The sequence below is a fragment of the Chamaea fasciata genome, unplaced genomic scaffold, assembly GCF_029207755.1.
Source record: "Chamaea fasciata isolate MVZ Bird 193981 ecotype frontalis unplaced genomic scaffold, bChaFas1.0.hap1 SCAF_7, whole genome shotgun sequence".
Classification (NCBI taxonomy): domain Eukaryota; kingdom Metazoa; phylum Chordata; class Aves; order Passeriformes; family Sylviidae; genus Chamaea; species Chamaea fasciata.
Genome location: NW_027094092.1, coordinates 19293330 through 19315902, shown reverse-complemented (window position 1 = coordinate 19315902; position 22573 = coordinate 19293330). Strand labels below are relative to the sequence as shown.

At 42.5% G+C, this 22573-nt stretch overlaps 1 long non-coding RNA gene across 2 annotated transcripts in view; it reads right to left on the bottom strand.

The window, feature by feature from the left end:
* LOC136291737 (uncharacterized) overlaps positions 1–16907 on the bottom strand; it is a 52784-nt gene extending 35877 nt beyond the window's left edge. For both annotated transcript variants that reach the window (XR_010721682.1, XR_010721683.1), the window contains exon 1: positions 16827–16907. This is a non-coding gene — a long non-coding RNA (uncharacterized lncRNA). The remainder of the gene's footprint in view (positions 1–16826) is intronic.
* Between the last annotated feature and the right edge of the window lie 5666 nt (positions 16908–22573).

The window sequence follows — 22573 nt, the reverse complement described above, 5'->3', positions numbered from 1 at the left end:
ACTCACAAATTACAGATTGCACATAACAGGAAATCCAGTTCAGCTCATACAGCAGAAATGTAAAGCTATGACACAATACTTACCAAATTATTAATGACTTATAAATGGTAGTAGGCAAGGGGTCAAGTCCCAGACTAGGCATGTTTCATGCAAGTCCAATAAAGTCTAATTCCAAATCGTTGAGTCCTTCAAACACATAACCAAGTATACGCTCCCAAACGCCTGGAGACAGTCACTTGCTGCTACAAATTCTACTGTACAACCTGCACTTTAAATGCAAAGCCCCCCTGGTGCTAGCAGTAATGATTTGGATTAGTACATTATTTCCCACTGCTAGGGAAATAAAAATCTCTTAGTACCACTATCAGGGATTTCTGTGGCAACTCAGTGAATAATGGTAAAAGCAGCTGCAAAATAGCAAGCGAACAAAGACTACAGAGATATAATGGTGACTCAACAACCTTTCAATTCAGGTGTTAAAGAGTCTGCAGTTCCTTTTATGCTGCAAGTGAATAAAAGGTGATTGAGCAGAATTAACCTCTCCCTAGAGCATTAAGAAAAGTTAAAGTTCCAGTGCAGACTTGCTGGGCTCTTTCAGATTTGAGTTTCTTACAACTTTTACTGCTGTAACACCAGTGAACTGAATGTCCAATGAACTGATTTCATCAGAGCTGAGTTTTAGAGGACTGAGTTAAAAGAATTATGTGAATTAAAAGTGCTTTTATTGAGATGATAAGTTGCTTGTTAAAATATATAAGCCTTCAGGAAATGTTGATGTTGAACTGCAACCTCTCTTGTTCTCTTCCCAAGAACATATACGGTGCCCAAGAGGTACTCACGCTGCTTTAGAACTTTGATTAACTGCATGAAAATTTATTTAGATTCCACACTAAGATAACAGGTATTCAACCATGTGCACAGCTATTTTATGGGTTTAGCACTAATTTAAACATCAATTTAGGAGCCCCATTTGAAGAAAAGGCTCCACAGTTCTGGTTTGGAAACCTGAAGCCCTGACTCACCCATGTGTATCCAGCACTTGGGCTGCTTTCTGATCTAAACAGAGCAATTTTCCTCACTTTGCAACAAATACTGAAACTATAAACAGCAAAGGTTTCATGAAGCTTCTGCTGGGGGGAAGACAAAGGGAAACAAATCGATGAGTAAAATGATTAATGTGGAAAAGTCAAGGCTCTGGGAAAAGACACTGAAACCACATCACAGGTTTTTAAAGTTTTCAAGGAAAATACAAACTGTACATTTCCAAAATGTTTGGATAGGCTTCTCTCCTTCACGCAACCATATTTTCTCCTAAACACCTTTGTGGTATTGGTTCAGACCAAAACTGTAGAACCAGAGGTGTCACAGGAGACTTCAGGTGAATGAACTATGAAATTCAGCTGTAAGTGAATTTTGGATGGTAGTTTATCCAACTCAAATATTACTTACCCAATATTTAGCACCAAAGTGAGCAGGCAATAAAAAAGTATGAAGGCATGTCATTTCCCCTTCAGGAAACAGAAAGAAAAAACACATTCAAGGACAGATGCTGAAACCTTAACATAACTGAGGACAACACTGGGACAGGGAAGGTTTTTGTATGTATATAGTACTAGCTCTAAGAATAAGTTTACTAATGGAAGGTGATCAGTAGACATGCCTATTTTTGAGGAATAAAAAGAAAACCAGTTAGTTAGAGCTGTTAGTCTCACTATCCTCTGCAAAATTCTTTCACTCTGGTCAACGACCAACTGAATAAACAAAGGCAACTGTTGAATTCTGCACCTGGAATGGGGCAACCCTGGATGTATGGACGGACTGGGGAACAAGACACTGAAGAGTAGCACCACCGAAAGGGACCTGGTGGTCCTGGTTGATGGCAAGTTGAATATGAGTCAACAGTACCCTGGCAGCCAGGAGGGCCATATATATTTATTGGACTGTAGGTGAGCGTTGAATAGCTGGATGTCTCTATTTGTCATCTGAGTTATAAAGATGATAAAGCACTCTTGCACAGCAGCACTCAAGAATTTTATGTACAATACACCAGAAATCCTGTATCAAGTGGCTGAAGACATTTGGCTTTTTGCCCTTCATGACCATTGACAATATGTGGGCATCTCAGTTTGTGATTGGACAACTTCCTGCATTATTACTCATGTCATGGCTTATCAACTAGGATACTTAGTGGCATTTATGAACATATTAAATGCTGATACAAGCAGAAGAAGAGTAAGCCATATGTTCTTTTACTTCAGGTTTAAGCAAGGCCAGCTCATTGAAGCGAGGTGTTGGGTTGTCTTTAGGTTTCTACTGATCAGATTTGTCACAGGGACACAGAGTCCTGTCAGCCAAGCACAGCTGGAGAAGCGGGAGCTGCTGCTTCGTGCAGGTTCTCAAGGTGGGGAGCATTCTGGTCCTCCTACCAGACAGTTTATCAATACTGCTGCTGATGAATATGCATTTTTGCCTCTCCAGGTTACCTGCAGATCTTAGGAAGAAAAATCTATTTTTGTAAAGCCTACAGTCCTTGTCCTCAAAGGTCTGCCTGGCCACAGATAAGGTATAGCTGAAACATGTAACTGGACTTTGGCTGTACTCTTGGACATGACCACAGAACTGAGTCCATACTGGATCATCCACACTGGATTGTGCATTCAGGGGGAGAGTTTCACCCTGAAACTCATTCTCCTCTTCCTTGAGTGAGTCATCCTCTGGAAAAAGGATGAGAATCCTCTAGGAATGCAGCACTCACAGTTCCTGGGATACAGCACAGATCTGCTACCAGACCCAGAAGAATGCAAACCCCTGTTATGTGACAGAATCCATAATATACCAGTGCTTCAGGACACTTCTAAGTCTCTGTTCCTACTGAGAAGAACATCACCAAATGTAGAATCCTATAGAATATTCTAGGAAGAAAAGAAGAAAAGATTCTGGAAAAAAATATTGTCTAGGAATTAATGTAATGTATGACTTGAGACTGGGGGATACAGAGGTGAAATAAGCTGCAGCTGCAGAGGCTTAACTAAACTGACATGGTCAATTACCAGATAATGGCAACTTCCAAACTTCTTATCTCAATTACTAACAATTTGGCTAAAAATAGTAAAAAGAAACTTCATTAAACTAATTTGATTTTACTTGGGAAGGTTTCAAAAACTAATATTAAAAAATGGGCTCATGGCAAAAAAGTACTTTTAATGAGTTGCAGCACAGGGTGGAGGACTATTTTCCCAACAAAACTGTACCATTTCTTCACTGCTTCAAGGCTTCCTACCTTACCTACAAAATATGTTTGGTGAAAAGTCCATTTTGCTCATTTGCTCCCGGAAAAAATATGTGAGTGGGCAGAGGGAAGGTCTGTACGAAAGCCAGCAGAAATCAGCAAGATTCCTGTGGCATTTAAGTACCGGGGTTTGTGATCAGACAGAAAATCTTAGATAAGACCAAGCAGTAGAGCTGACAGAAGCAGAGAGGCTTTTTGGCACATAAGTTGTAATTAAGTGCTGACTGAGTGTCTGAAAGCATCTTTGACTTTTTCAGCTGTATTTCTTGGTTGAATGCAAGACATTATCTCTACAAACTTTGGATTAATGATGTTCTTAGATTGTCACAACATTGTCAACACACCAAGCAAAAATAATGAACGAAACAAATCATGTTCAAAAACTACAGAGCAAGTACAGATTCAGCATGCTCCTAAATGCAAAGCCTATTAAACTGATTTTCTTCTTTGTCAGAGTTAATTCTGTGCTGGGTCACAAATGTCCAGGGACATGAAGCTTAATATCATGACTGATTTTCTGGTTTCATCAGAGTGACTGGTATGAATAAACAAACAGTTTTCTCTTATCACTTATTTCCCCATTCCCCATGTAAAGCAGAATATGCAAGACTGTTAACATATTTTAAATTTATTGCCTTTATCTCTAAACAAAGGACTTTGAGGAATATGTCTCTGTCGTGATATTTGTTGAAATGAAAGCACGGGGTCAATGCCAAACTAAAACTCTTTTTGACTAGATTGACAGAGGGGAATTTGTCCTGCCAGAGGCGAATTAGGAGTCATTCTCCTTACAGGATCAAACCATTCCTGAATACAGTGAGGTGACCTACCATCTTTTTCTATCTAGCCTGTGTCTACAGACCTCAGCAGATAATTGGCATCACATAAATAAAAAGGAAGTTTTTAAAAGGTGTATTGAGTTGACAGAATGAGTATTAAACCAGAGAACAAAAGGAATGCATTCATTACACTGGCAGCCTGGTTTGATACCTCTCATGCAGAAGATGCTGCTAATCCTGATGAATATTCATTCTGAACAGGAGCCTGAAACAAAATGCATAAATTCACACCTCTCAAATAGGACATGTTTTGAACGCCATCAAAATGCAATATTCTCCACACATTTTTCCACTTCGGCTTGTCCCTTGTGCTTCAATTAATTAAGCATTACCTGCACATTCCTATATGTACATAGCAAAGAAAATTCCTGTGTTCTCAAAGTTCAGACCTTGATATTAAGACCACACATATACCACTGGCACATGAACAAGAAGTTTTTTTCTCCCCTGTACATACACTGTTCATACAGTAAAACACTTGCATTTGATGGCAACACAAACATCCTAGGGAAATAGAAGCACATATTTAGCATTTTATAATGAGTAGCCAAGACTAGCCCCAAGGGTTTAGGGGCAATGTAGACTCCACACCCATGTAGCCCCAGAAACAAAACGAAAATCCCACAGGTCTTCACTGTTACCTAGGAAGACACAGACAGTCTTGTGATCCAAAAGATCCTGGGGGAAAACTACAAAACATTCTTCTTCTCTGTGGAAAGGAGAATCTGCTAGAGAAAGATTACCAACAGTCTTTTTACAACTAAGTTCCTGTGTTGACTCCAAAATTCCTAAATTGCTCAGCACAAAACATGATGAGCACTCTAAACCCTTTTCCCCTTTATTCCAGTCCATAAAGGGGAGTTTCCACCCAGCGCCTGTACACCATGCTCACCTTTCCTCAGGCAGACATTTCAATATGTCCTACAAATGCACAGTCTCAGATCCTCCTCTGGAAGAAGAGCACGAATTTGCAGAGGCAACAGCATGTCTTCTGGACCCTGTGACCACAGACTTCTCTGTCAAAAAATGCTCATATAAGATGTCAGGTGAGATGTGACAATGACCTCAAATTTGGAGAGGGCATACATAATCTACAGATAAGTGGTGGGACCTGGTTTGTGAGAGGCTGCTCTATTTCACTGGTCCAAACTGGGCAACTTTCAGGAAAAAGTAGCATGACTACAGCAATTCCAGTGCAACAGTGCCAAAATGGACATCTTTCTTCCCTCATTATCAGAACAAAAGTCATCTTAGAACCCAGGAATTCAGGTCAGAAGGATTTTTCTGTCAAGTCTGTTAACACAATCCTCTTATCCAAAACTTACTCTAAACTCAACTCAAAACTGGTGCTGGATGTGGATACCTAAGGAAGCACGCACCACCATTTTTGCTCAATGCAGTTATTTTCCTGGGTCACCCCACAAAGAGCACAGTGCAGTATCCTTACAGTTTTGTGGATTTTGCAAATATACTTGAACTCAAGGAAAAACCCCCAGACAAAAGGAATGTGACCTTTCTTCAGAGTGGCTTCCAGTGCTCTTCAGGGCAGAGACCGTCTTTGTGCCTTGTACAGACAGAGAACATAGACTTAGCAAAATAGAAGCTTTGATCCAATTTCGTCTTCACCTACATGCACTTGAGCTGTGCAGAGTACATGAGGAAAAATCTCATCTCTTCAGGGTCTATTCAGAAGGACAAAAGAGTAATAACATTGGGACTCAGTGTTGGGGACAAAAGGACATAACCTCCCAACAGGGTCCCCTTCTCACTTTAAGAACTGAGTCACAAATGAAAGGAGTATCTTTGTGTCAGCTTCTGAGAAGCTGCTGAGAGGGCTGAGCACTTTGGAAATGTAAAAAGAGGATTACAATGTTTAAATATTAGAGTCGCTTCAATTAGGATAATCAGGAGATATTTTTCAAGCATCCATTGGAATTTTTGGAAGGGGAGAGGAGAAAAGAAAAAAAATCCTTACACCAGCTTCTGCAATTGCCTTAACTGCATCATGAGAATTTTTCTCCTTGCCTATTCCATTCAATCCATAGAGTACGGCCTTTATGACTAACATGAAGAGATTCAGTAACTTTCATTCCTCTCTAACCTCATTAAAGTCAGAGTAGGTCTACCATGGTCAAACTACCTGCAGTCTCAATAATATCCTTTCTGCATTTGTTTCATATGTAAGTCAAAATCAAAATTAAATGCAAGAAGAAATTATGAAAAAAATCTGCAGAACAAGAGGACCTAAAATGATCTCATGTTGTCACCCCTGGAGATCAATGTCAATGCTTTGCCTTCCATCCTGCTTCACAGACCTCCTTTACTTGGGCAAACATATCATCTTACAGGAGTAACAGTAGTTGGCCTTTGTATTGATCAGCTGGAGAAGGAATAAGGCAAGCTGCCAGTGGAGTTCAAAGGCACTAGCTGCCAGCAAGCTCTACAGGACATGTGTCTGCAGAGAAGTGCAACCTCCTTATCCTGTACTCCTGCTTCCTTTGAAATGCCATGTCATGTCATGTCGTGTCGTGTCATGTCGTGTCCTGGGAAGTTGGGTCAAGCAGTTAATGCAGGGAAAAACTTGGGTCATTTCAGCTGTATTGTCCAGTGGGAACATGGCAAAAGAGAGAGGGAGAGTTGGGTTGCCAGTTCTTGCAGCAGAGCAGGCTGAGATCCTGGCTGACAACAACCATGGGTTCCTCTCCAGAGGACGTAGGACATGGCACACTTTCTTGGGCTGTCCTGCCTACCCTTCTACTTGCTTGACTGCCTCTGAGCTGTCTCTTCTCCTGTCTCTAACTAATGCACAGCATGTCCATCTTTACTTGCTCAGCTCCTCAGCAGGCTGGTCAGCTGTAACTGAGGAGACAGCCTTAGCCTTACAGTGTACAGAAAACCTTAATGTTCAGCAAGAAAACTCGGAAATCAGTGCTGCATACACATAGTATGGGTTAAAACTGGGCAACTTCTCACACAAGGGCAAAGGTCACTCATGACCCCAAAGGCCACCCCATGCCAAATCCCAAAACTGGCTAACAAGCTTTTGGGACACTCTAGCTCCTAAGATAGCAGTTGCCAAGATGTGTTTGCCCATTTGTTTTAATGTAAAGCAATGGTCTCCTTCTAGTCCTGTTGCTGGAAAAGGCTGGACATTTTTTTTCTGGATGACAAAATTAATAACATGGTGAGATAGATAGCTCAGACAGAAAATTTCACCAAAAATGCTTGTTATTTGGTAATAATATAATCCATTCAGAACTGCTTAGGACCAAGTGTTGGGGTGACCTTGATAGGTGTACTACTAAAATTTCTCACTGTTACTGCAACAGAGACAGAAAAAGATAACCCTTTCTTTATAGGTTATGCTAGATGGTATCCACAGGCAGCGTCTTTGAACTGGCACAGGTTAACTCTGACTGATGGGCAAGGTTGGTACCAGCAGGTAACTTCCTCTGCTGCAGGTTTGCTTCCAATTAACATAGTTGTATACTGGTGGAAGCGTGTGTGGAAAGTTCTCTTCGCAACTGCTCACAAGGCATCTTCCAGCAAAAGCTTACCAGAGCAGTGGAATTGAAAGTGGAGATCTAATAATAAAAATCAAGACAGGAGCATCACTTCAGACACTTATCTGAATGGCTGCTGTTTTGAAAAGGAGAAAGGTAAACAAAGAGCAAGGGGACATTCTCTTCCTGCCAGGGGCTGTCCTGCTCTGTCTGCACAGCAGCAACAAATCACTGGAGACCTGCATCATCCAGGTTTTAAGATTTATAAACTTGGAATGGGAATTTCTCTATTTGTTCCCGGTCAATTTATCTGGCTGCTTTCCAAAGCTCTGGTCTGCTCCAGAGGTGATGCATTTTGTTGTTGTTTCGAGAAGTTTAATTAGGTAACTGGAACCAAGTTCCAAAAATACCCTCTGCACAGAGCTCTTCCCAAAATAAAATCTGATTACTCTAAGTAAGACCCATGCCTTGAGAGAATTTGCAATCCTCACACTATTTTCTGTCCAGCTTTTCATTTGGGAGAATGAAAAAATTAAGAAGTAGAGACAGAGACAATTGGAGGTACTTCTCAGTAGCACATACTGGGTATCTGCTTGTCAGGTAATTGTTTTTGGAGCTGCAGATGCTTGTGTAGCACCTACCTCAAACTTTCTCTGCACACAGGGATAGCTGAATAACCACGCATTTCCAATCTGAACTTAAATTTAATGTCTCTCTTGCAGGAGGCACTGTATGCAGCTTCCTGAGAAATTGGAAGCATTGTGACAGTGCCATGTCTTACACTTTGGAGCTACCTACTTCCAACACTACTGCAAAACTGCTGTAACTTTCAACAACTTTTGACTGCCACATTAGTCACCAACTGTTGCATGGTTAAATTCAGCACTGTCTTGGAAAATCAGAGAGTATTCACACCTACAACAATATGCACAGAAAGAAGGCAGGCAGTCTACCCACTTACGTTGCCTAAAAGGAACTTGCCAGAATGAGAGACAAGCCCAGTCTTTGTTAGGAAAAGTCTGGCACTGATACCTTCCTGGAAAGAATCCATCTTTTTCATGTCAGGGAGGAAAGCCCTCAAGCTAGTGAAGCACCTTTTCTCTATTTCTTGAAGTACCTTCCAAGTTTTTTATTGCTAAAGAAGAAAGGAAAGGGAAAAGGAAAAGGAAAAAAGGGCAACTTGCTTTCGCTTGCTTGTGTTCCTCAGAAAACAATGGCAGCTTGTTGATTAATAACAGAATGTAAAAATAAAATTAAAAAAATATTCACAAGAACTGGGTCTGTCCTGCTGAAACAGTTCTGTGCCCCACACTGGAGCAGATCCAGCAGCAGGTGAGGAGATTCCCCTTCTTCACCAGACCCATTCCTGGCATTGTTCATCATCCATGCTGCAAATCCCCCACTGGGCAAAGCTGTTGGCTGTGAAGAAGCACTCCCCCTTTCAGCCAAGGGTCACCTTCCTGCTCTCTGGATAACACCACTCACTGGTGGCAAGGAGATATTTTAACCCACACGTGATTCTAGATGCCAAATCCATCCTGGTCTACAGTCTCCATATGTACCAAGTAAAGTTGTGTAAGGGTCTTAGCCCCTCAGTGGGACAAAAGAATTATTGAGGGAAGAAAGATCTTAGCCTTTGTCCAAAAGCCCTGAGAACACCTTAAAGCCTGAATGAAAACAGCAGCACCAGCAAGTGATCAGGACATCAAAATCTACTTTGCCCCTAAACTGCCCCTGCAGTACAATTGTTTAGTGCTCAAAGAGGAAAATGCAGATGGACAGCTGACTTACCTTGTTTTAGTGGCTTGTTTTGGGTTTTTTTAAACATAGCTCCAACAGTTGTACTAGGTTTTTAAAGAAACTTGGCTGTTCAAAGGGAGACATATTCAATTTCATGGATCTCTGAGATGCAACCCTGTAAGACTTCAACCACTGTACTTTACAAAAGGAAATCTTTCACTTGAGAGCAACAGGTCACATAATACAAGGAGTGTGGCACAGAGCAGCTGCACTAAGCAACTGCAGGACTAGAGAGGACTCACCCACAGGCCCTCCCCACAGCAGTGGTGCTGTGACACAACTCATGCAGTCCTTGAGAGAGGGCAGAGGCAGCCTGCCTGCTCTTTCAGGCAGTTGACCGGATAGGACAAATACACTTCTCTGTTCCTGGTCCAGACACTTATGAGTGTGAAAAGCAGGCAATTAAAACCACATTTTGCCCTCTCAGCAATTTCAGGAACAGTGTTTTCCATATTTCCAATTTCATCTGTTTAACGCATAGTTTAGTTCCCTCAGAAACATGTCTCTAACAATAGCTTTGCATCTCCTTAGCACAATGTGCACTTTATGTTTTGATGGCTGCTTGCTTGGAGTGGCCAGGTAGATTGGCCAGTATAAGACAGGGATAATGAACAACAGTCCTTTTTCAACACAACTGAAGAGTTCGTAATTTTCTACATATTCAGCTCACACTTTTGTGTCTTGCTAGAGCATATCTATTTATTTAACATCCCAAACCAGGTTCTAATTTCTCTGTTGTGAAATAATAAACCTCAATAAAGAAATGATAAAGAAACATATGCTCTATGAGCAGCTCTGCCCAGCAGGCCTGCAGTGTGAGGCTGCCCAGCCATAATTAACACTCAAAACATTGACATGCACAGGCCAAACCCATGCAGTGTGGGATTAGCTGTACCTAATCCCTGCTGCTCCCTGCTCTGCTCTTCAGCAGCTGCAACAAAAGCATGGAATCCTGGTCTGGTAGTGAGAAACTCTCCACTATCTTTCCCACAGTCCCTATTCTTCAGTGCCCTCGGGATCTCCTCACAACTGTTTTCATATCTGCTGCTTCGTTGGACCTGCTTTCAGTATATTTAGTCTTCCATAGCACTTAACCTTTGTTCCCCAAGTTCCAGTCTATTTTCCTGTAACTTTTACCCTTAGGTTCACTAAAAAGCGTGATGCTTTCCCCTCTCAAGCTTCGCAAATAGCTAGAACTCTGATGACTTTTCTTACCATTGATGGTTGAACAAAGACCCAGTGATGTTCCTGAGGCTCCCAGTGCTTCCTCTTCCTGCAACTTATCAGCCCCTTCACCTCCTTTTTGCCTTTCCCACTCAGGCAAGGAAAATCTTACAGCCATCTGCACAATTCCACCAAAAACTGGCAAATGTCTTCTTTCTGCTTTGTCATTTCATAAACGGCACTATCATATAGTGCTTCTATGTGCCTGACATATTAATAGCACAGTTAATTATTCTAGATCACTTCAGCCAGATCCTGCCAACCCTCCCCCCACATTACTTAATGAATTAATCTGAAATTCCTGTTAGAGTTTCTGGTATGAAGCACTTTTGCAAGTGGGAACACTGAACAAGCCACTTATTAATAAGGAATAAGTACTTGCAATAGTTATTCTTAATGAAAAATGGAAGGTGGTAGTGGTAGGAATACTCAAGAGCTAATAATAGTGGGTTTAAATTACAGCAAGGAATATTTTAAAAAAGATATTAGGAAAGGCTTTCTAACGCTCAAACTACTAACAGACTTGGACTGACTTCCCAAAGAGGCTGTGGAGTTTGAAGGTTTGCATTACAAGGTTAGATAAATATCTGTTTCACAAATGATCCTGCCCTGAGGGAAGGGCAGACTTCAATGCTTCCTGGAATATATTTCCATCTGAATTTTTTTGGAGGTCTCTGTGTTCTCCTCTGGCAGCACCAATGGGATGGCTGTGGCTGTGGCTACAGCCTGCTGCAGACAGCCCCCTGTGACCCCACTGCCTCAGCTCCTGCTCTGACTAGAGCCTCTCCTGCTATAGTGTGTCTTCTGTAAAAGCTGAACCATGGTCAAGAGCTACTCTGTCAAATATGCAACACAACAGCTTCAGCAGAAAGGTGGTGGTGGTTTAAAACCTACTCCTGAGTGAGGTTTGAGCAAGGCAAGGCAAGACCTGCCAGCCATCCCTCAGACAAGTCTATCTGCTGAACTATTAAAACCCCTGGAATGCAGGCTAAGCAACCTTGACACAAAAGAAGTGCAAAAAAGCAGCATGTGTGCAGACTGTTTATGAAGGGGACTGGCAGAGGGGATCCTGGCTAATCTCCACTGGCTATTCTCAATCCCAAGAATACAGATATGCACTGGAGCTAAGTTTCAACAGCGAAAGTTCAGCCCCTCTGTGAGCTGTCTCTTCACTGTCTTTAACAACATCTTAAACAACTACACATCTTTTCCATCACACATATCCTAAAGTAGCCACAGGACTCTCCAAGAATAACAGGGCAATTTTAGTGTTTTTTTTTTTGTTTGGGTTTTTTGCTTGTTTGTTTGTTTTGTTTTGAGTTTTGGGTGTTTGGGGTTTTTAAAATAGCACTCATATTAACTGCTAAGAGCTGGAGAGAAACAAGTGCACTCTACACAATTACAGAGGAAGTGGGTGGTTGGAAGTGACACAAGGAACTGGGGGCCTTCATGCAGGCAGGCAGGCACTATTTTGAAAGCCTGATGTAGAATATTTGTTCTGCTCAGATAAAATCCATTCCTCATTACTGTGTCATATCAACTCACTTTAAATCAAAGACATTCAACACTATCCATCTACTCTCTCTAGTCCCTGCTGTAGGACTGGGTACATAACTTCTTCATGGGAAATGCATTAGATCCCAGACACTCTGTAAAATAATTTTTATCTTCCTGTAAGAATTTACCTCCCAGTTGCTTTCTACCAGGACTGTCTCCACCACATTAATGAATAATATTTTAATCCGCACATTAAAAGAATGATTCACCACAGCTTTTTCTCACTAGGCAATCAACACAAGTGACAGAGCACTGGTGTTGAACACAGTATCAGGGCATGTTTAAATGGTGGAAGGCAAGAGGAGAAAAAAAAAATTGGCTCATTTTCCACTGTGTTCCTATATCTCCTGAGACAAGGATTGTTTCTGTACCACCTTTAGTACATTTGAAGGACCACTGAGTAAATCAGCCTTCTGCAGTCAGAGGGCTGGACAGCTACCATGTGTATATTATGCATAAAAATAACATGTGTTCAAGATCCTGAGGCACTGACACTGCAATCTTCAAATCCTGCTGCTGCAGAGAGCCTGTGGAAGAGCACCAGGGAGAGGAACTGCAAGGACAATGCACCACTGACTTGACACAGCCTGGGCCCCAGCATCACCACCTCAGCTCTTTCCAAGTTTGCCTGCTTATGAAAGACAGACATAACGTGCCTGTCATTTGCTCCTCTGTTGCACCCTCCAGAGCAGGGCAGCCCCTGCTCCCCAAAGGGGACAAGCTGCCATGGCATCACTGACCTCTGCTTCTGAGAACTACTGACCTGACCTACTTTCCCCTGCAGGACAGACTGAAGCACCCTCAACGCAGATGCAGCTGAACATGATTTCAGAAAAAAATCCAGCTATCTCCTCCTCAGTACAAACACAGCCTTGTGGATACTATCAGGACTGGGGTTTTTTTCTATGGGAAATTCTCTACTGATCAATACAGTATGTGCTATTTTTTAAGAAAAAGAGTAATTGGATTGATTATAAACAGAAGGTCCTTCTGCTGACCCTATCCACCCATTCTTTCTCCTCTGAAAAAATTCTGCCTGCCAACTTAGAAGTGAGCTAGTGAAAGATCTCATAGACAGAATAAGATTCGTATTTAGATACTTATCTTCAAATAAGACCTTCTCAATTAATTAAAAAAAAAAATCAGGGTTAAATCTCCTCCTCTCCTTAATTCAAGTCAGATCTTTCAGCCCAAACTGGGCATGGGGATGTACCAGGAGAGAGAAAGAAAAAACTGTCAAATCCAACACTCAGACACTTTATCATTATTATCATAGTAAAGCTTTATATGCAGGCACTGAGGGTCCTAAATTAAATGTCAAATACTATCTGGCACCAGGACTATGAAGTATAGTCACCTACAGGGAAAAAAGAGCCTGACAGCTTTGGTCTGCTTGTCAAAACAGCAGTCATCTCATTCAGCTCTTCAGGCAAAAGAACCACTATTTGGAAAACCAGAAGTTACCAGAATTACCTCATTGATTCCTCCCAAAAAGAGGTGCTGGTGACGGTAGGGAGTAAGGACAAATTTTCAATCCTACTCAGATGTTGAAAAGATTAATTTCTCCACTGATAACACTGAAGATATAGAGATATCTTTCAGAATTTTAATTTTTTTTTAAGTTGAGGCTGAAACAAGGTAATTAAATCTTCTTCCCTTTCAGCTTGCCTGTGTCCTCCTCACCAGTTAAACAAAAGAAATGCCCCGAGCTCACTTCCCGCTCAGCCAAAGCAGCTGCCTTTTTGAACAGACTCCAGAAAGCTTGCCAGCTGAAGTTTATGAAGTCTAGTTAATTGCTTCAGCATATTGATTTCATGTTTGTATGCGGAAATGTCTAATTGGAGACACCCCTAGCTGGTTAGTTCTACAATGGCTGGTACCACAGCACAGCCACGCTGCAAACCTTGCTCAGTGGAGGAAGAAGTGGGGTCCTCTAACACAGCAACTCCTCCTGTCTCCAGAGACACAAAACCCCCCAAACATCCCAAAGCATACAGCATTGCTGAAAAGGCACATTACATGGCATTGCTGAAAATCATCAAGGTTTTAGAGAATGTAGTACCAAAAAGAAATTTTGCGTTCAGAAAAGCAGAATAATTCAGATACAAACTTTTCCTGATTCTTCATCAAGGAACATTCTGTGCCCCCACAATCCAGGAATGAAGCTCTCCCTGTGTATGGGGAGGAGGAGGAAGACTGCAAGCCAGAGGAGGACATGGAGAAAACAGCAGCTCCCAGCTGGCACAAGTGGGCGCACCTGCATGGCTAAACACATGCTGGAAAATATAGGGTAATTACATCTGCCTCCCTGATGCATCAAATTCATTTTAAGGGGGTGTAAACACGGGTTTGGGATGTAAGACTTAAGCACATCAGGAAATAGCTATGGTGTATGGCATGCCTTGCTTGGGGAAAAAAATCCATGGACAGAGCTGTAACCTGGTCATACAGAAACACCATGGCCATGCTTGAATGTGCAGAGCCCAGGAAGGAGAGCAACATTCCAGGCACAACCAAAGAGAGACACAAATTAATTCCTGACATTTCTTAATGAAAAAAAAATCTTTCCCAACTCTTCCACAAGTATGAACTCAGAACCTGCTGAAGTCAAGCACTGATATGTCAGCTATAGGAGGAAATTGAAGAGTGGATGAACACATTAAAGTAGAAAATACCACAAGGATGCACTATGAAAGTTGTGTTTGGGTGCTCAGATGCTTGAGCAACTTTTCTTCTCCCAGCTCACCACCAAAAGTGCTAAAAAGGCTCTTTCCAGGATGAAGATTTGCAATGTCTGCAGACAAGAGCTCAACATGCTGAACTTCAGAAGGGCTGAGGGACCCACTCTGCCCCACAGTCATGAGGCAAAAGTGCTGGCTCTCACAGCTCTCTAATTAAAGAAATAAAAGGCAATTTGGAGTATTTGGGGGGATGTTGGAATCCACCCAAGTTGTAGAAGAGATAGGAAAAGCCACGAGATTTGTAGGAGACAAAACCCATAAATCTTCCTCTAGCCTTTGCAGAGCTCTAACATTAATGCTAAAAATAACTGCAGCACCTGCGGGATCTCAGCGTTTGGCTTAATCAAGTCTTATGGAGTTGTGGGGGAGAAGGTGTAGAGGAACAACAGGCAGGAGGATTTCAGGACCTGAGAGTATCAACAACGACACAAGGACACAAGAATGAGGTGTCCAGAGAACAAGTGTCCGTTTGTTCCTGGCTGGGGCAGATGTTCCATAAGGGTCACAGCAGGGAAAGGAAGGGGAAAAAAAATCAGGCAGGCACAGAAGCACATTGAGAAATGGGTCAGGCTAGAGCAGAGCTGTCAGCTTTCCCCAACCATAGCATTAAAGTTTAATTAGTCTGAGATCTCTTATTAAGGTCCATGAGCCAGGATAACCTATCTAGGAGCAGCATATTTTCAGACACAACCTTCCTCCATGGCCTTTCAGATGCCTCGCTTTGGCTTGCAAATGCTGTACCACTTCCACACTTGATGCAAACTTCACAAGCACTGAAGTATGAGAGTCAGCAGTTCCAAACAGCAGAAATCACCATTGTGCTCCACAGGAAAATGGATGCTGAGTGCTAGAGATGGGAAAGACCTATTGGGGTAACTTGGCTAGTCTCACTCTAGCCTCTGGTTTATGCTATTATTTTATCCTGTTCTATTTGTATCAAAATAAGGCAGCTAAGCTTCTGGTGTCTTTCTGAAAGGAAATTACTGACTGGGGTTTGGGACTTTTTTTGTAATGTGCAAACCCTATTTGTTGCTCCTTGCAGTCATGAAAATCTTGTACCAAATACTGTTATCTCAAGCCTACCAATATGCTTTATTTGGCAGATATGCTGGGGACTAGGAACCACCTCTCTTCTTTTAGGGTTGTTTATAAAATGGTACTACTAGATGGGGGCTCTGACCTCCAGCTTCCTCTCTCCTGACGCCTCAGTGGAATGTCCAAAGGCACATCATTTGATACTTCCACTTTTGGATTTTGGTTAGCAAATTATGATTTACACTAGCTTTAACTATTGGTGGCTCTTACTCCAATGTCTGATAGGGCATCCTGTACTCCAATACTCTCCTATTTACAAAAATTTCTTATGGAATGATTTGTCATATTTACCTGTCCGTTAGCACATTAGCACTAGCATGTTTTCTGACATTGCATGAGGAGCTAAGAACAGCTTTGAGTTCTCTGTGATCCTCCAGTGTGACCTTAGCTACAGCCTGGTAAGGTCTGGACCTTTCATGTGATGCTTGTTTAAAGCCATTTTATAATGAAATTTAGCCATTAAGGGAAACATTAGGGTGTAAGTTCATTAAGTATTTGTCTGCAGTTCAGAGAAAAACTAACAAACAAAACACAAAACAACAACAAACTGTCACAAACCCATTACATGTTCTCAGTCAGAAAATTGAGGGTGAAAATACAACTTACTACTAGGTACATTAGAAGGCTGCTTTCTGAGTTTTTTTGATTGGCAGGCTTAATTAGAGTTTAATGCAATGTGCAGATAGGCATTAACAATACACTGTGCTTAGATCAAGGAGAATGAAAGGCAGCAGCAAGCAAGCAAACGCCTAAACAAGCAATCATTTCTGTAACTTACTTTTGGGTCTGTGAACTTGAACTTTAGCCTTCCCACCATCTCCAGCCTGAACAGGTTCCACACAACAGGCTCTGTTCTGGCAGGATGGGGAGCAGAGGGCACGAGACAGCACTCATTTCAACTCTACAAAGCACAACAAAGATTCTCAGTAAACAATAGGAGGCAGCATTTTTTTCAGCTTATTTTATCAGCCAAGTTGCAGCAAAACTATGAATACATTAGCCTGCCCTTGTGGGACTGCTTTTGTTCAGTCAAAAGGACCAAGAAAGAATGGGGAAAAAATGAAAGAAAGCATGAATTGGCAAAAGAAAAAAAAAGAAAAAAAAAAAAAGAAGAAAGAATAGCTGCCAAGTGAACTGGAAACCTTCTAGAAAGAAAATTAAATGTAATTGCACAGGCAATTCATTTTTCTCATGGCTTTTTTGCATCCTTATTAATGAAGCTGGGCTACAAGAGATGTTCCTGGATGTTCCACTGCCACCAACAAAGTCAGTGGCTCAGGAGTTTGTGGGGGGCACTCATTCCTTGCATGCACAGGTGTTAAATTTGCTTTTCTAGGGTGCACACTGAGTGCCTGATAAATTAATACTCTGAATATCTATTTTGATTTATTTATAAATGGGAATGTAGAGAGATCTTAAAAGTACCAATTAGGGAGGCAATCAAGGATTCATGCTTCAGGAGAGAAAATGTGAAGTGTGAGGCACTTTAGGAATACCTGAAATATTTGTTTAATTTCCTTCAACAACTCCCTGCAAAAAAAAAAAAAAAAATTGTTGCTCTTATTTGAGAGGCAGCAACTTGCTGGAAAATGAAAGAGTAGAGGCAAAGTCTGAACAGAGCTGTTTTCCAGGAGCATTATCTGATTTCATCTACAGCATTTAACAGAACAGAATCAAAAAAATGTCCTGACACCTTGCTAGATGGAGGCTTAGAAAACCAAATCTTGATTCAAATGCTGATGTCCAAAATGTCAGTCCTCAACTCCCATCTAATCCTAAAGACATTTTAGTGTCTACCAACAAAATACTCTTAGATATTCTTTTTCCATCCTCTAATGAGGAGACTGCCTAAGTCTCAGAGACCAAACAGCCTAGCAGCAGCCTTGCACATTGTTTCCCATCTAATTCATCCACTGAACCATTCTTTTGCCTTTGCCACAGGCAGGCCACATGTAAAACAAATTTAAACAATGCTTTCACAATCGCCTTTCTTGCACAGTCAACACCATTCTAACAGGCGTCAGGTTCAGTGATGCTGTCTGATTGACAGACCTGAATCCAGGTCCTCTCAAGGGAAATGATCCAGTGCTTGGTCTGCTGGTCCTTCTGCGGCAGGACTCGACATCTCAGTATCACCTCCTCTCTGAATAAATAATTAGTTGGAATACAAAAAAAGGAGAAAATTCATTGCTGTATTTCCCAAGATGAAACAGGTGTTCTCCTTGGCATGGAAGACAAAGGGTAAAGCTTAAACTGTATATTTCTCCTAAGCATCTGTCAACCTCATGGGTCCACATTCTGGGTTTCCTAAATTACTCTCTCAGGCAGTAACTGCTCTCACACATAACAGGGGAAGCTTAGGCCCTAAATCAGATGGTATTTCAGTAGCTGCCTAATGACTCCAAAGCTGGGGGATGTGACACTTGAGCTCAGGCTCCTTGCCAAATCTAGCCCCTCACAGTCATCACTCTTGACAAACTCCCTCTTGTTCACACATTGAAGAGCAGGAAGAATGCTAAAAGTCCTCTTTGTGTTTCTGTCCAATAATCCAGACCATGTATTAACAAGACTACTGGGTTTTTACATCAAGACGCTGCTGTTTGCTTTATCCTTCCACCATGGGTCACCAGGAACAAGAAACTGCTACACCAAACAGGCACTTGGGTTCTTACCTCCAGTCCCAGAGGAAACAAAGAAGTGGTGTAGATGCCATAGCTACCCATGGTTTCAACCTTCCAGGGGTTTGTCACAGCACAATTGAGGGTAATCAGTGCTGGAACAGAAGCTTTCCAAAATGAGTGTGGGGCAAAGACCAGACTAAACTAACTGTACCACAGGAGACAATGAGAGGAGGGAAAAGAGATCATGCCCCAAGGGCACTGATGGCTGCCTACAACAGAACCAACAATCTGGGGTTTTTTGGATGCACCTTGTTTGACACTAACAGAATTCCTTCTGATGCAGGTGAATGCCCCCTTGCCGTACCACCAATTACCATTACCTCAAGGATTTTTGTCTTCATGGTACTCATCCCACTTCTGAAGAGCCTTTCTAAACTTCAATTACCAGACAGTCACAAAACAAAGTAAAATCCCATTTCACACGGATTTGGGGTTTGGTGCATGAAAATGAATGAACTTCCCCTGATTTCCCACTTTGTGTCAGGATGCTTCTGGAGTGCCAATCACTACACTTGCTAGGAACTGCATCCTTCACTTTGGACAGCACAGTTAGAGCAATCAGCTTGTGACATAACAAGCATAAATAGCAGCAAGAGATAAAAATCAAAAGCCACAATGTTTTCACACAGGTGCCCCAAGTTGCCAAGCAAAGGAAACCATAAACTTCTAACAGATGCTATGCTAGCAGAATTGCTTCCAAATAGATACTCTTTTTTCCAAGCAGCACTTGTGTCAAGTATCCTGAGAGTCTGGCAATACTCAAGATAGAAGGCAGAATGATTTAAATGAGCCAAGAAGAATCCCAATAGTCCACTAACATCCCAATGAAGTGACTCATAGAGGGAGAAAACATGAACACTCTTCCCTTTCTAAAGAGATACTGCAGACAGTGAACACGAAATCAGGGAGATTTATGTACAAGTTCCACCTGATCCAGCTTCAGCTGTAACCTGGCTCCACTTTGGTGGCTCCACAGCTCTGATCACTGATCAGTGTGAGGCACCCTCTGCACCCTTGGTTTCCCTTGCTAAAAGACTCTTCTGCAAGATGAGATATTGTCCCAACTGCTTTGCATTACTGTTCTCCTTTAAGGAAGCATTCATAAACTAATAAGTGGGCACAACAACAACATGCAGGGGCAGTCCTTTGCTAGGACAGGAGGTGAGTCCTTTAGGCTTACACACACACACATTATAGACATTGTGATCCATCCATCCATCCCAGTGATAAAATATGTTAGCCTTTAAAGCCTTTCCAGTACAGACAAATCCATCTTATTTGGCCTCCACCTGACCCATTCTCAATCCACTCAGTAGGAAGCATAGATGTGGATGCTGTCCTGAAGAGCATTTCTAACTCATAACAGTTTTACCTGAGTGAATGGCCTCAGCCACAGCCCATCTCACACAGATGGTGCAGCCAGGCACCAACTGCCTGGGAAGGTGTCAGGGGACGCATGATGAACACCAGCTTGCAAACTCATTTCAAGAAAAATGGTACACTAAGGAAATTAAAGCTTTAGCTAGCAACTATTTATCTTGTCAGTAATGGAGATGGGTGGATAATGATTAAGTTTTGGTAAACATAAATCAGTAACACTCAATTAATTTAACCTGTGTACATTATAAGAGTCAGCATGGATCAAAGGCAGATTATGAACAACTTCCAGGGTGCATGCAGTAACAGAAAGGACTGTCAGTAATCTTACTGCAACACCAAGCCAGCCATAGGTCACTTTGTTCCAAACCAGACTCCAGAAAAGACTCCAAGAAGGTGAGGCTGTCTCAAAGCCTCTAGCATTCTTCTAGTAGTATCTTGAGCCAAAGCACAAAATATAACAAGGGATACTTGCCTCCTCCAAAAAACTCCAACTCAGTTAGCCAGGTTTCTCCCTGATTTTCTGGAGTTCTTGGTTTGCTCAATGTCTAAATGTAGACATGGACAAACAAGAACACCCACAGCTATATAGAAATCTTGCTTGAATGAACAGGTCTGTGATGTGACACCTCCTTTAGAAATAAAGAAAAGCTGTGATCTTCAGGAGTAACCTGAAGCATTAAAGAAAGACCACAGCCTACTCCCTAGATGAAGACTTCATGTTACATTTCCTCAATTCCCCTAGAAAACAATCCTTATTTGTCAGAAGAAGTTTAATATGCCCAATTCCCACTACAGTCACAGTGGATCCTGGGCACAAAACAGGAGCTGTTCTTATAAATCCTGAAGACTGAAATCTCAATTTTACATACAAAATATGTTAAGTAATAACAGCATGTATTTCGCACCATGGTTTCATGAAGCAGTTGGGAAAAAACCCCTCACCATTAGCCTTTTTGATAACCCTGCCAGCTGAGGCAACACTTATGGTGTATGCGCTACCCATAGTAATCATCACATGGCAGCAGCCGCCCGTTACAGTTGAAAGCAACTTGAAGGCTTGAGGATTGATATTTTGCTAACAGACCACCCTGAACCGCTCCATTCCCCTCCCTGAGTAGCACTGGATTGAGGAGGAACTTCCCAAAGCATCCAGCAGTGAAGGAACATGGGAGAACACAGGGAGTGCTAGCTTCTTCCACTGACTGTTTTGTCTGTTAATGAACATGACTGTCAGCTCAGTAATGAACTTCTAATCCCTGGAGCTTCACCCAAGTATCCTCCCTGCCCACGTCTAGTAAATAGTTTAAAAGCCTGCCACTACTTTGCCCTTTCATTTGACTTCCAGGAAAGCAGCTATGGAGCTACTTCTTGGGAGACATTACCTGTGCCAGCAGGTTCCTGGAACAGCCCTTAAGCTGCTGGGCCTGGAGGCTCAGCCGCTCCTGGAGTGACATGGCAGTGGGCTGGCGATGCTCAGGAGAGACTGGCTGGATGGCAGAGACATCCAGGAAATCACTCTGATGGTTGTCAAGAGCCACATGCACAAATCTGTTACGCCAGGAGCTCCCAGCTGTTCCCCTCACAGAAAGCACCCACTGCCAGCAGGGGTGACATCTTCCCTCCCTCACAGGCCGAAGCTCTGCCTCTGACCCGCCTCGCGTGGGGCCAGGGGGTACCGTGATCCCCCAGGCCTGGTGCTCCCACTGCCTCCACAGTTGCCTCCAGGCCTTACACTGGGAATGCTGCCTGGCAGGATGGGTGGGCAGAGTTTGTGGGGAGTCCATGACCTGGCAGAGCCTGACACTCCCAAAAATTGCACCCCAAATACGTGGCGTTCTGCAATGCATGCACTGGCACCCAGAGGGGTCCACAGAGACACTCCTCAGGGACAGCGAAACCACTCAGCATCATGAGAGACTTGCTGTGGCTTTGGAACACTTATCGTTAATCTTGTTGCTAATTATCGCTGCAATTGGCATGGCTTTTCTCAGTGATGTCTGACCTGAACATGAGGCAATATAGCAACACGCGCTGCTAAGTCCTTTATTGTTTTTTAGGGTTATTTCCCCCTGCAGCACTGCTACCCGGTTTGCTTCTTATTGCTGATTGTTGTGCCCTCTAATTTTTTTTCTTGCACATCAGAGAATGAGGATCGTGCATTCTCCGATGGCAAAATCCATCAAGGAACACTCTGGGGGAAAACCAGTCTTTAGCGGTGCCCTTTTTTATTGCACAAATGAAGGCTACACTGCTGCTATTAGCTGTGCCACTGCTTTTCTGTGAGTTGCTTGTTTCATGACAGCTGAGCTCAGGCATTTTATTCAGCAAGCTCCTTGGGCAGAGCTGAAACAGCAGTGTCTGCCATGTGTTTCACCTCCTCGTCTCACACAGGTGAACGTGGCCAGAGCTCACTCCCACACTGGCCACAGCAGCCAACAATACTGCCAAAGGAGATGCAGAGGCA